We start from the raw sequence: 14,656 nt of genomic DNA on the forward strand, positions 1-14,656 counted from the left end.
TCTTTGGCTCCTAGATCCTCTTTTCAAAAAAGAGCTCACCTGGTTCAGTCAGGCCCAACCACACTCAAGGAGAGGAAATGAAATCATGTGGGATTGGGAATCTTGGGAGCCATCTTAGACTTCTGCCTACCACACTCTCCTTCTAGATATGAACTCTCTGAGAACAAGGTTATTCTCTTATTTCTCTTTATATCCCCAGAACTGAGCAGAATTAGTACCTGACAGTAGCTATTTAATACAAGAATAAAGACGTAAAACAAAAAAAGGGAAGAAAACTCATAAGGAAGGGAGAGATTTAAGAGGAAAGTTAAATATGACTTGGTAAGTAATGGACACTTGAATCAGAATACTGAGTCTATAATGGCACCATTAACAAAAGTTGGGAACCAAATAACAGGAATTGGGTAGTATAAGTTCCATGTTAGATACATTGGATTTATTTTGCCTGTGGGACAACCACGTGGAATTTCTTGCAAACCAATGAGGGTGATAGTCTGGAACTTAGAAGAGAGATGTGGGTTGGGATGAAACAAAGTATTGAGTGCTGAGTTCTTGAAGTTGTGACATAGTCTTTAGGGTGCTCTTACCTCCAATCCTGCTCCACCGGGGCACTGTAACTTAGCTTTTCTAGTCTAACCCTCTCTATTATTTCTTTTCCTTCCTACTTCTCAACTATTTGACTTTCCCATAATCATTCAGGTTTCCTTTTCCTCTTCTTATTTAGTCCTCCAGATATAACTGTCAGCATGAAAACCCCATTGCCAGCTCCCTTGAGCCTGCTGATGTGAATTTCACACTGATAGACACTAGTTGAAACACTTATACTAATCTAATTTTGTGTATAGTGTTAAGAACATGGCCTTCAGCCATGGAAGAGCTGAGTTCAAATTCTACTTCTACTATTTAATTGGTTATATAATCATGATCAAGATGAAATATCTCTCTGAGGTTATAACTTCTTTATTCATGAACTAGACAATATACCCACATTTTCAAGGAGATTAAATAAAGTTACATGTGTACAATGTCTGGGAAATTGTGGAAACTCAGTTAAATCCCTACATTTGTTTTGGGGGATGAAAAAATATTATTGTGCTCACATTGAGTTTTGTTCCAGCTGCACTGGAATTTTGCAAATTACTACTTTAAATGTGAAATCAGTTGAACAATACAACTACCTGACTAAAAAGCATTCACAGTCCCCACTGGATTTGGGGAGTAGTGTGTAGCAATGAGGAAAAAATTACATACGATATGAACCTCATATTTGTTAGAAAAAGTGATGTCAGGTCACTAGGAATCATATTTTCTGCAAAGTATTCATCACAAAATACAGACAGTTATTTTAATTATAATAATTGTGCACCTGGTTCTTCTTACAGCAAGTTCACATTTGCATATCTGCCTCCCAGATAGAGACAGATAACTAAGAATTTCTCTATCTGCCCACAATCTATACCTGGCTTTCTGTACATTTTCTTGCATAACCTTAGGGATTATAATTGTAGCCTGACTGTCTCCAATCCACTTTCATGTGGCAGTCTCAGTAATCTTTCTAAAATGCCACATGATCAAATCAATCTCCTACCCACTGCATTTAGGATGAAAGGAAAGCTTTGTAGGTTGGCATGTAGTGCCCTTCACTATCAGTTTCTGGTTGACTTTTCCTGTCCTATTTCATATCACTGCCCCCCTCATAATCTTTGCCTTGAAGTCCCGCTCCTCCTCTTGGTTTCTGTTCTTTTTTGGGAACTGGCCCTTCCTCTACTTCCCTTAACCTGGCTTAGACTAATCCTTCCTCCTTTTTCCTCCCTCCTCAGTGCCAGCATCTCCCTCTCCTCATCTACACCGCTTTCCCCGGAGTCTGGGTTGGCTGTTTAATTTAATTTTTTTTTTTTTTTTTGAGGTGGGGTCTCATTCTGTCACCCAGGCTGGATTGCAGTGGCATGATCATACCTCAACGCATCCTCGACCTCCAGGGCTCAAGTTATCCCCCTACCTCAGCCCCTGAAGTAGCTGGGACCTCAGTTGTGCACAACCATGCCTAGCTAATTTTTTTGCTTTCTGTAGATACAGGAACTCACTACGTTGCCTAGGCTGGTCTTGAACTCCTGGGCTCAAGTGATCCTCCTGCCTCATCCTCCCAACGTGCTGGGATTCTGAACGTGATCACAGTGCCTGGCCTTATTTTATTCTATTTTTAATCGTAAGTATATGCTCAGGTTAAGATTTGTTCCGCCAGGTGTGGTGGCTCACGCCTGTAATCCCAGCACTTTGGGAGGCCGAGGCGGGTGGATCACGAGGTCAGGAGATCGAGACCATCCTGGCTAACATGGTGAAACTCTGTCTCTACTAAAAATACAAAAAATTGGCCGGGTGTGGTGGCAGGCGCGTGTAGTCCCAGCTACTCAGGAGGCTGAGGCAGGAGAATGGCGTGAACCCGGGAGACAGAGCTTGCAGTGAGCCGAGATTGCGCCACTGCACTCCAGCCTGGGCAATAGAGCGAGACTCTGTCTCAAAAAGAAAAAAAAAAAAAAAAAGATTTATTCTGGGTGTGGTGGCTCACGCCTGTAATCCCAGCACTTTAGGAGGCCAAGATGGGCAGATAACCTGAGGTCCGGAGTTCGAGACCAGCCTGACCAACATGGAGAAACACCCGTCTCTACTAAAAATACAAAATTAGGGCATGGTGGCGCATACCTGTAATCCCAGCTACTCGGGAGGCTGAGGCAGGAGAATCGCTTGAACCCAGGAGGTGGAGGTTGCAGCGAGCTGAGATGGTGCCATTGTACTCCAGCCTGGGGAACAAGAGTGAAACTTCATATCAAAAAAAAAAAAAAAAGATTTATTTATATACTTTGCGAGAATAAATTAATGCCCTTTGAGATATACATGCGGTCATTTGGAGGAACATAATTTAAACTGCTGGCTTAAAATGCTTGGATCTTGCACAACTGCAGAGTTTAGAAGTGCTTCAGTTTGACCAAACAGTTGTCCATGTTGTGATGCTGGGCACATTCCTCACCTGCCTCTATCTTAATGTTGTCTTCCCTCCTCATGGGCTGTTTAGGTGCTCTGAGAATACATCCTGTGAGCTTCTATGAGTCCCAGGGGTTTAACTAATTTGTTTTTAAATTTTAAGTAAAATCATGGCTGAAAATTGTCAGGTAACATCCCAGGAGCCCTCATATGAAGAAGCAGCTAAAAAGTCCCATCATCATATTTAAAAGGGAGATTTATTTGGGGGGTGGGGGGGTTCTGTTAAAAAAAAAAAAAGCGCCGATGTCAGAAACATGCTTCATCTTATTAGAAACATAATCTGAAATGTATGAGATTAGGTTGTCAAAATTAAGAAAGTGCTGGAATTTCATTGAGTGTGCTAAAAATGTAATTTAAGAATTCTTGTAAGGAAGATGATGGAGGAAAGTGTAGCTAACAAAGTTAAATATCTGCAACTCCATTACATAATTACTCTCCTTTTGTTTATGTCTGAAATTTAAAAAGTAGATACAAAAAATTTTTTAAAGTAGATATAGTGTAATCACTTTTTAAAATAGCCTTCTTATTGACTATTTATATAAGATGACCAGCAGAAGAGAGAGAAAGGCAACTTAAAAAATAATAATAACTCACTCGCATGGCTATCCTTCTTTTTTATTCATTATCAGAAAATTAATTTGATTTAGTCTTTTTAAATAGCCAGTCACCATTCAGGACATAAATCAACAGAAGTGTATATTGGAATTATTTATTTACTTGCTTGTTTCTGCCACCACACTGGAATGTCATGAAAATAGGAGCTCTGTCTTTGTCATCAATATGGCTCGTCACCTAGCACATTGCCTTAAGAATATTGATATAAATGGAATGACTTACTCTCTGAACCAAAGCTACATCATCTTCAACAAAATTTTTGCAAAATTACATTCTTCAATTCCAAAGGCAGGAAAATAAAATGATCACACTTCCACTGTCAACATCATTTACTAAGTTGACCACAGTTTGATGAGCCCTATAGGAGATGCTATGGGATGACACAAAAAGAACACAAAAAAGGAAAACATTTTAGATAGAAGTGGTAAAAGTTTTCAGATTATAAAATATTACCATGCTAATATATATTTCACAATGTAATGTATTCATTATATAGCAAAAACGTTAAAATACTTGTTATTGATTAGAATAGAGATCAGTCTCTGTTAGAAACCTTTAAAAGGTGTACAAACACTTTGTAAGAGATGACTCCTGTCCCATCCTGCTCAGGGATGACCAAAACTTTCATCTTAGATAGATACACCACCAGGTTTCATCAGGGACACCTTAATTATTTTAGCTGTCTAGGTAAACCAATCTCCCGATGGGAGGATATGGAGTAGGGCGAAGAGTTATATTTTGGAAAACAATCCATGGGAAATTAAGTCAAGTAGCCAAAGGTTTAATTTGGAAATGCAAATATCCATCAATTAGGTTTTCAATTATGTGGACAATAAAAGAGTTGAGCAGAGCAGTAGAGACAAACAAAATTAAAAAGAGAAAAGACAGAGAAGGCAGGGAGGGGCTTATTTTCACACATTATACCAATTTACATTACACGTCATATTAAATTTAAGTAAGGCGCTTTTCTTCATCCAAATAATTTCACCCATTTTAAACCATAAAATACTGTCGGCGAAATCTCATCTGGGCCATTTGATGTAATCTTTCTGCGTCCCTTTCAGGAAGGAAGGTGCAACAACACAATGAAGACAGCCTGTTGCTTTCCTTGGTATGTTTACAGCAGGAATCGGGCAGCGACTTAACTAGACATAAGTTTCCCCTTCTTCCCATGGGTCTATTTGCCAAAGCCCCCTGCACCTATTAGAATTTTCTGAGGTTGGGCTGGTGGAGAGCAGAAACCCGGAGGCTAGATTCAGGAGACCTGGTTTCCCATGCCACTTAGTAGCCTGTGACATTGAGCACAATACTTACTTTTCGGCGCTTCCGTTTCATTATTTGGGAAATGGGAACAATATATCTGTTTTATAAGATTGTTGTGAAGATGAAACAGGCCTGTGTGTGAAAGACCTTTTCTAAATTGTAAAGCGCTCCCCAGATGTTAGTTATTATCTCCTTTAAAGGGCACAGAATCTGTTTCAATAGTATAGGAGGTTGCAAAAAGGCTCCTTGACACTTTTTGCTCAGAACTTGACCCTGAGCTTAATCTCGCCGTAAAGTGAAAGGGTTCTTGCGCCCCCACAGCAGCCCGGGGCAGGGTCACCCTCGCGACCGGGGCGGTCATTGCCGTATTCCGTCCTGAGCTGCCGCTCCCCCACGATCCTCCCACCAATCCCGGGAGGGCCGCGACGTCCCTTGCCGCTTGGGTGGCGCCAGCTAGAGGGCGCGGGCCGGGGCGGAACCCGGTACCGCAGCTCGGGAGGTGGGGGTGGGGGCGGGGCCTCGCGCGGAGGGCGTGGCCTCGGGGCGTCCCGGGCGGCCGGCGCGCTGAGCTTGCCAGCCAGCTAGCGAGCGACGGGTGCGCGCGGCCCCTGCGCACTCGGCCGCCGCCTGCGCGCGTTGCGGCCGCAGCTGCACCTTTGCCTCCGCGGTTCCGCAGCCGAGCCCCGGGAGGAGGCGCTCCCCTGCGTCGTCCGCACTTGCGCCCTTTCCCACCGCAACAGGTCAGGGGAGGGCGGAGGTGACGAGGGCGCCCGACCCGGGACTAGAGGACGGAAGGGTCTGGAAGGTGAGCGCAGCCCTGCGCCACCCAGGGCTGGGGGTCGATCCGCCCGGCCCCCGACGCCGCCGCCGCGGACTTCTCGGAAGCCGAGGCTCTCCCCGCCTCTCTGCCGGCTTCCCAGCACGCTGACTCAAGTCGCTGGCGTTCCCACTTTTCCGGTGGGAGCCCTCGGGGAGAACGGGCGAGGGCTCAGAGCTCTCACTGCCCTACTTGCGATCCCGCGGCAGGTAGCGCGTAGAAAAACAGGGGACGGGGACATGGGAAGAGACCCATGCTCCTCCCTCACCCGCAGCCCCCAAGTCAGACGTTTGCCTGTGCACCCCGCGTTTTGCGGAGAGCTGTCCCGTTGTTGGGACCTGCTACTTGAGTTGCGTAATGAGTCTCAGAAGTTTCTCGGGGGGAGGGGGCGGGGAAAAGTGGGGTTCTTCTCTCCTGCACCCCGGGACCCTTCCCTGTGCCTGTCGTGGAGAGAGATGAGGGCTTCCCGTCGCGTCTCGCTGAGAGCAGGAGGGAAGCGTGTGTCGGTAGTCCGTAGCCTCCGGGGAGGAGTTGGAGCCACCCCTTCTGAGACTTAACTTCTGGGACAGAGGGAGAGGCGTCTTTAGTATGGGACTGGTTAATTTCTCTTGATAATGCTTTTTTCCCTCGGGTGTCCCATCCTCTGTGGCTGTCGCAACCCCACCCTCCGACGGTGCGAGCGCCGGAGCCAGCGAATGAGAGGGGAGAGAAGGTGGAGAGTGTGAATCACACGTTACCTTAGTGTAATGGTAGTTGCATTAATGGAGCTGCGACGGACCTGCGGGCGGTTCGATACCGTCCTGCTAGTTTTCTTTTCCCGGAGCTTCTCCACCACCAGCACCCGCATATTGTTATGCAGATCATCCCGGGAAGGCACTTGGCTTTGGAGGTGGAGATGTGTCCGAATCTCCCTTGAACCAGTCTCTGTTGGGGGGGGGAAGGCCTTGCAGCCAAGTGATTTGTTTTAAGGGTGGAGCCGGAGATAATTTTAAACCCCCTCCCCCTTGGTGCACGTTGCGGGGTGTGACTCACCACGGGGAAATCAGACTGATTTAAAACCTTCAGTGCAAACTTGTAGATTAAGGCGAAGACCCAGTGTTCCCTGGGACAGTTGCAAAGTGAGAAGAGCTCAGAAACTGAAGCACAGAAACGTTAGGTAGGCGTCTGAGAGGCGTGGAGAATTTTGCTTGTGCAAGATTATTTCAGAGCAAGGTCATGCGGTGTGTGTAGAAGGTAGGTGGCCGTGGGATACCTCTCTCAGACCTGCGTGGTGTTGGCCTCTGGGTGGGGATAAAAGTCACGAAAAAGGCCTTTGGACCCAGAGTCTAGTTTTTTTTCTTTGGGGCCGAAGAATACCTAGGCATGGCCCTGTTTCAGTGTTTACTTCCTCTGTCTAATGTATTTCCTTAGCTCGCCTTTCATCTTTAGTGGGAAGGATTACTTGAGTGGATATTCTGGAAGTAGATTCACAGGAGAATGGAAAATTCTGGATGGTTTGCCTGCTTTAATTTCAAGGTGTTGTCTCTTGTGGATGTTGGAAAGTATTGTACTTGAATATTTGAAGATATATATGGAGAAAAGCAGTGGTGAGAACTAAAGGAAAATGATCCAAGGGGAGATGAGAGAAAGCAACAAAATACATTAGTACGTAAAACTAGAGAAACTCATTGGAATTAAGCCATTTTTATGGAGAGAAAGAACCAAGGAAATAATTTGGGATAGATTTGGTCACTTTGAGACAAATAGAGATTGAAGAGTGGGACTTTTGGGGAAAATGAGTTTAGATATTGGAGACTTTTCTTTTTTCAAATATAACTTACAAGGACGTGGAGGCTGGAGATGTGAGACTTGCAGGTATGTTGCTGTGAATTCTTTGCTTTTCACCTGCAAGGAAATGAACTGTTAAATATTAATCTGCCGTATTCACTGTAACAATTGAATTTGTGTCTTTGGCATTTGCTTAACTCTTCAACTTTGCAAAACTATAATTTTGAAGAATCACAGTGTGTTAAGTTAGAATACAAAGATCATTTAGAGATTGAAAATTTATGACAAAAGTCCAGGCCATTTTAAACATTGCTTTCTCCTACATGCGTAACAGGCATGCATTTTTTGCCACCAGAATCACTAATCTACTATAGGGTAATAAGACTATATCAAAACTGGCTGTCTCTTCTGTTTCCTCTCCGGTTTAACTGAATTTTGCAGAGCTGGTTGAGGTGAAAGTTACTTTTTTAATTGACTGAGAACTTGCTTAATTAGGTTTTGGATTAAATTTGGAAGAGACTATTCAATTAAAATACATATATATTTATCAGGCACCTCTACAAGTCACTTTATTTATTTTTGAGACAGGTTCTCACTCTGTCACTTAGGCTGGAGTGCGGTGGCACAATCATAGCTCACTGCAACCTCCAACTCCTGGGCTCATGGGATCCTCCCTCCTCAGCCTCCCAAACAGCTGGGATTACAAGCATATGCCACCATGCCCGGCTAATTTAAAAAATCTTTTGGTAGAGATGGCTTGGGGTGGGGTGGGGTGGGGTGGGGGGGGGGGCCTCCCTATGTTACCCAGGTGGGTCTTGAACTCCTGGCTCAAGCAGTCCTCCCACTTTTGCCTCCTCAAGTGCTGAGATTACAGGTGGAAGCCATCGTGCCTGGCCTACAAGTCACTTTAGCCAGGTGATTGTTTAGTTGAAGTTTCATATTGCCTTGAAAGTTGAAAAGAGGGGTGAAAAAATTGAGCTTAGAAAGGGTAAACTTGTTTTCAATATTTTTTGAAAAGCTGATGGAAGGAGTTCTATGTTCAACTCTGTAATTTGTGGGCCCAAAGTTCCTTTATTTCAAGGCTCTAGACCATTAACTAATTTTTTGGGAGATTGAGAAAGTATGTTGGAGAGAGTGCAAATTAAGGAACCTCATTGGGGCCAGGTGTGGTGGCTCACGCCTGTAATCCCAACACTTTGGGAGGCTGAGGCGAGCGGATCACTTGAGGTCAGCGGTTCTGGACCAGCCTGACCAATATGGCGAAACCCCATCTCTACTAAAAATACAAAAAGTAGCTGGGCATGATGGCGTGCTCCTGTAATTACGCCTCCTTGGGAGGCTAAGGCAGGAAAGTTGCTTGAACCCAGGAGGCGGAGGTTGCAGTGAGCCGAGATTGCACTGCTGCACTCCAGCCTGGGCCACAGAGCAAGACTCCGTCCCAAAAAAAAAAAAAAAAAAAGGGAAAAAAGTAACTGTATTTACCATAAATATACAGAGTTTGATTAGTGATATTTTCCTCAAATAATAAATTCAACAATGGTTTCCCAAGTGAAGTTTAATTGGCAGTTGCTTTCTAGTAGTCTCTTTTTTTTAAGACACAGTAGAAGCTTATTTAATAGTGTTGATTTGGATCTTAGATTTTAAAATAGATTACATAAACTCTGTAATCCATTTATTAAAATTCTACCACGGCATGGAAATAAATGTGAAATATGTGGCTCTTTGTAGGTACACATCCATTATTCATGATTGTTTATATCTGGACAACAGATTGTTATAGACTCGACACCATGAGACCCCAAGGTCATCAGGGTTGCTAATAGGAGGTTCTGTTGTATGCCTTAGGACAGAACTTCAGTAGTATTCCCGAAGGGAAGAAAATCAGCTGATTTTCTTAAATTATCTGGCCCATTTTAAACATGACTAAGGATTTCTTGCTAGAGTGACTTTTTCCAATTAAAAGACTGAGATTATTGTGACAAATAGTGCCTGAAGGAATCAATTACATCATTAATATAGTATCTCATATTCATTCCTAATACCGCGTAAGTATTGAGTAGCTTCTGTGAGCCAGACGGTATCCTAAGCATTGCAGAAATTGTGATGGTAACATGATCAAGAAAGAGAAAGGGCCTGTGCAGATGGAACTTATATTGGCACTTCACTGTTTACCAACAGCTTTCACATGGCATAATCATTTAAGCCTAATTGTGACTCTGAAATTGGAATTCATTTTCCATTTTAAAATCAGGAAATTGAGTTGAAGAAGTTAAGTGACTTGACTCTGTGACTCAAAGCCTGGTGCCCTTTCTACTATGGTACACTGTGTTGGCTATGTTGATGTGTGGTTTCCTGTTTTTCAAGAATTACAGCTTGACTCTAAAATATAAATAGTGTTTCTCCTTGGGTAAGTAATTCTTTCTGATCACTATGGGAATAAAAACAAGTATTTTCATTTAGGATTTTGAACATTTGTGCCTCCAAAGGAAAAAATTATGAAAACCTATTTAACAGACACATGGTGTTTATTTGCACTAGGTAAGAATCCTTACCTTTCTAAAAATTAAATACAGGGCCTTACAGACTAGCTGCCTTAGTGCTTGAAAACTATTATTCAACTTGTGAAAGCTCAGTTCATAAATTTTTTAGAGCATATCCCTATGTAAGTCAGGACATACTCATACCATTTCCTTCTGTCTTATAGATACAGTGAATATGTGCAGCCTGGCAGTAGTTCTCAGACCTATAATGTACTCCTGAAAGGCTTGTGAAAACACAGGTGTGCTCCTCTTACCCGTCCCCCGAGTTTCTGATCCAGCAGGTCTAGGGTAATGCCCAAGAATTTGCATGTGTAACATGTTTGTGGCTGATATTGATGCTGTTATTTCTGGAACAACACTTTGAGAACCACTGTGGTATAGCAGAGAGTTTAAAAAGGTTTCTGAGTCAGACAGCTTGGGTTTGAATCTTGGATATGCTACCTACTAGCTGTCAGACCTTAGGCAAATTACTTTTTTCAAGAACTATGAAGGCTGAGCGAGCACTGCTGCTTACGCCTGTAATTCTAGCACTTTGGGAGGCAGAGGCGAAAGGATCGTTTGAGCCCAGGAAATTTGAGACTAGCCTGGGCAACAAAGTGAGACCCCTTCTTTAAACAACAGCAACAGCACCTGTGAAGTCTGAGGTTTTACCCTACTCTCAAGCTAACTAACCTGCCACAGTTTCATGGACCCCTGGGTTACAGAGGAATGACTTTATCACTCATCAAGATAGCTGTAGCCAGAATATCAACATTTTCTTACACTGGTTTCCTAAGCCCCAATTTTCCAAAGGGTTATGTGAAGAGGGGAAGAGAGCCAAGTGACACATGCAAAAATAGTGGGTTGTATTAACAGGAAGGGAATCCTGAGTTTTTATGAGACAGAGTCTCACTCTGTTGCCCAGGCTGGAGTGCAGTGGTGCAATCTTGTCTCACTGCAACCTTCGCCTCCCAGGTTCAAGCAGTTCTGCCTCAGCCACTCGAATAGCTGGGATCACAGGCATGTGCCACCACGACCAGCTAATTTTTGTATTTTTAGTAGAGACGGGGTTTCACCCATGTTGGCCAGGGTAGTCTTGAACTCCTGACCTCAGATGATCCACCCGCCTCAGCCTCCCAAAGTGCCGGGATTACAGATGTGAGCCACTGTGCCTGGCCTTCCTAATCTTTTATAGTTGTCAGTAAGCATGTCTGCTCTTCACAGGGAGATTTTATCTTTTTTTTTTTTTTTCTTTCCCCTAATCATTAGAACCTGTGAAGGGAGGGGCTGGCCATGGTGGCTCATGCCTCTGATTCTAGCACTTTGGGAGGCTAAGGTGGGTGGATCACTTGAGGTCAGGAGTTTGAGACCAGCTTAGCCAACATGGTGAAACCCTGTCTCTACTAAAAATACAAAAATTAGCTGGGTATTGTGGTGGACACCTGTAATCCTAGCTACTCGGGAGGCTGAGGGAGGAGAATCGCTTGAACCCTGGAGGTGGAGGTTGCAGTGAGCCGAGATCGAGATTGTGCCACTGCACTCCAGACTGGGTGACAGAACGTGACTCGGTTTCAAAACAAAACCTGTGAAGGGAGAGTTTTATCTTGATTATACTGCATAGTGAACATGCTGCCCTTAGTGCTAGGAGACTATCCCTAATTTTCCAAGGCTGTTCACCATACAAACATCTTTAAAGATAATTTGAAACAGCCAGGTACAGTGCCTCATGCCTGTAATCACAGCACTTTGGTAGGCTGATGTGGGAGGATTGCATGAGCTCATGAGTTTGAGACCAGCCTAAGCAACATAGTGAGATCTCGTCTCCACAAAAGTTTTTTTAAAAAAATAGCCAGGCGGGCCGGCTGCAGTGGGTCACGCCTGTAATCCCAGCACTTTGGGAGGCCAAGGCGGGTGGATCGCTTGGAAGTCAGGAGTTCGAGACGAGCCTGGCCAACATGATGAAGCCCTGTCTCTACTAAAAATACAAAAATTAGCTGGCGTGGTAGCACATGCCTGTAATCCTAGCTACTCGGGAGGCTGAGGCAGGAGAATTGCTTTGGGGGTGGAGGTTGCAGTGAGCCAAGATTGTGCCATTGCACTCCAGCGTGGGCAACAGAGCAAGACTCTGTCTCATAAATAAATAAATAAATAAATAAATAAATAAATAAAATAAAAAAAAAATAGCCAGGCATGGTGTTGCATGCCTGTGGTCCCAGCGACCCAGGAGACTGAGGTGGGAAGATTCCTTGAGCCTTGACCTAGGCTGTGGTGAGCTGAGATCCTGCCACTGTACTCTAGCCTGGGCAACAGAGCAAGACCCTGTCTCGAAAAAGATAATCTGAAACAAAAAGACAATTGATGCCTCTGCTTGTAAAAATATGCACAAATACCACAGACCCATGGAGAAATTGTCTCCGAACACCTTTCCAATCCCCCGTTTTTTTTTCCTTATAAAATGGAGTGAGCAATATAGCAATATCTCCTTTATTGAGTAGTTGAACAGATTAAAGGTACTAAGATTTGGCAGGTTCTTGGAGCAGAGCATAGTAAGTGCTACATACATGTTTGCTATTATTACTCCTGAAGGAAGAGATTGTGTTCTCAGTCTTTTTTTCTTTTTTATGGTAAATATTGTCTCATAAGATGAAGTAATTGGTTTACTTTGAATAAATGGCAAACTTTGAGTTTGTTCCAAGAAACTTTTGTAAGGGTCCAAATTCTGAAATGAGGACAATGCCTTGTACGATATTTTACCAGCCCACAGGGAATGAGGTAGAGACATTTTCTACCAATATCCATGTGCTTTTCTGTGTTTCCTAGCTTCTTTATGGTTACACAGAATCAGGTGACTCATCTGTCCAGATAAGCAGTGAGTCACAGATAAGCAATAAACATTTATTTATTTATTTATTTATTTAGCATAAGTTAACTCCAGATAGTAAGTAGTAAGTACTATGAAAAAATAGAAGTGTGGCCAGCACTGCTATTTTCCTACTCAGTAGCCATTCCTGCTTGTTCTTGTTGTGACTAAAAGAACTTTAATTGCTAAGAGACTACATTTGTCCAGTCTTAGGTAATAGATCATGTTTGTTCTCAGCCAGTGATGACAGTTTGTATCTTGATTTACCTGCTTCCTTTAAAGCTAGAAGAACCTGAGTGACCTAGTTCTGGTTTTTTGATGGTAAAGATTTTTGGCAAAAATAGACAAATATGTCAGGCAAAGCCACACCTTCCTCTTCTCCTCCTCTTCGTGCCTTGAATATGAATGAGATCTGTCATTCATAAGATGGACCATGACAAGCATGAAGACAACATGCTAAATAGGCAAAGCAGAAAAAGTCAGAGTTCCTGATGCCTCATTGCATAGCTAACAGTATGCCAAGTAGCCACCCTCTTCTAGACTTGCTGTAGGAGAAACATAAACTTCTATTAATTTAAACAGTTGTTACTTACAGCTAAACACATTCCTAACCCATATAATAAGCATAATGGAGTAGAGAGTTGTGGGTTGGCTGGAGAGAGTCCTTGAGGGACAGCATTGTCACATTAGCTTTGAGAGTCAGTGAAGGCCTCTCTGAGAATGTGTCATTGGAGCTGAGCACCTAATGATCAGAGGGAGCCAACAATATGTGGGATGTGTACTTGAGTGTAGCGTAGCACCAGAACCCCGTTGAACAAAACTTCAAAGTGTAGAAGAGATACTTGGGGAAATTGTATTCCTTTATGGATTTCTGAGCTTGTGAGGTCCATGTGTATTGGAGAGCCTAGAGGAACTGTAGATGATCAGGTCAGTTTGGGGTCCTGGGAGATTATGATCTCTCCCAGGGGTAGATCTCTCTACTAGGGGTAGAGTTCTAGAGAATCAGACTAAAACAGAATGTATGTCCCATGACTTATCCCTAACACATTGCCTGTTACCAAGAGACTGTTATTCCTGGGTAAAGGAGAAGTATAGTTGACGAGGGACTAACTAGCCTACAGGCCTCTGAACAGAGTAATTTTTCTCATATTCTCCTTTGGAAACTAGATTGTGGTCCGGGGACTGGGGGAGCTGCTTGCTCTGTTTGTCCAGTTGAAAAGTTCCCAGGCTGGGCTCAGTCGCTCACACCTGTGATACCAGCATTTTCGGGACCAGCCTGGGCAACATGGCAAACTCCTGTCTCTGCAAAAAATACAAAAATTAGCCGGGTGCAGTGGCTCATGCCTGTAATCCCAGCACTTTGGGAGGCTGAGGTGGGCAGATCACCTGAGGTCAGGAGTTTGAGACCAGCCTGACCAACATGGAGAAACCCCGTCTCTATTAAAAATACAAAAAAATTAGCCAGGCGTGGTGGTGCATGCCTGTAATCCCAGCTACTCGGGAGGCTGAGGCAGGAGAATCGCTTGAACCCTGAAGCGGAGGTTGTGGTGAGCCAAGATCCTGCCATTGCACTCCAGCCTGGGCAACAAGAACGAAACTCTACCCAAAATAAAAAAATAATAATAAAATAAAATGAAATAAGCCAGGCATGGTGGCACACATCTGTAGTCCCAGTTACTCTGAAGGCTGAGGTGGGAGGTTTACTTGAGCCCAGAAGGTGGAGGTTGCAGTGAGCCATGACTGTGCCACTGCACTCCAGCCTGGGTGACAGAGCAA

General features: G+C 43.8%; 1 protein-coding gene and 1 long non-coding RNA gene across 7 annotated transcripts in view; one reads left to right on the forward strand and one right to left on the reverse strand.

Annotated features, from left to right (window-relative positions):
- LOC134758339 (uncharacterized) overlaps positions 1 to 5,414 on the reverse strand; it is a 32,329-nt gene extending 26,915 nt beyond the window's left edge. Inside the window, exons 1-3 of one of the 2 annotated variants that reach the window (XR_010133410.1) lie at positions 4,969 to 5,414; positions 3,877 to 4,024; positions 2,701 to 2,798 (exon numbers count right to left, since the gene is read on the reverse strand). This is a non-coding gene — a long non-coding RNA (uncharacterized lncRNA). The remainder of the gene's footprint in view (positions 1 to 2,700; positions 2,799 to 3,876; positions 4,025 to 4,968) is intronic. The other variant, XR_010133409.1, reaches the window with a different exon arrangement.
- A 31-nt stretch (positions 5,415 to 5,445) lies between these two features.
- Positions 5,446 to 14,656, forward strand: part of AFF1 (ALF transcription elongation factor 1) — a 204,555-nt gene continuing 195,344 nt past the window's right edge. For 3 of the 5 annotated variants that reach the window (XM_004039081.5, XM_019025474.4, XM_055384615.2), the window contains exon 1: positions 5,446 to 5,722. The gene's annotated coding sequence lies outside the window, so the exon portion shown is untranslated. Of the gene's footprint in view, positions 5,723 to 6,883; positions 6,968 to 14,656 lie in introns of those variants that run through there. The other 2 variants (XM_055384613.2, XM_019025473.4) reach the window with 2 other exon arrangements.

This window comes from Gorilla gorilla, chromosome 3, assembly GCF_029281585.2.
Source record: "Gorilla gorilla gorilla isolate KB3781 chromosome 3, NHGRI_mGorGor1-v2.1_pri, whole genome shotgun sequence".
Classification (NCBI taxonomy): Eukaryota; Metazoa; Chordata; class Mammalia; order Primates; family Hominidae; genus Gorilla; species Gorilla gorilla.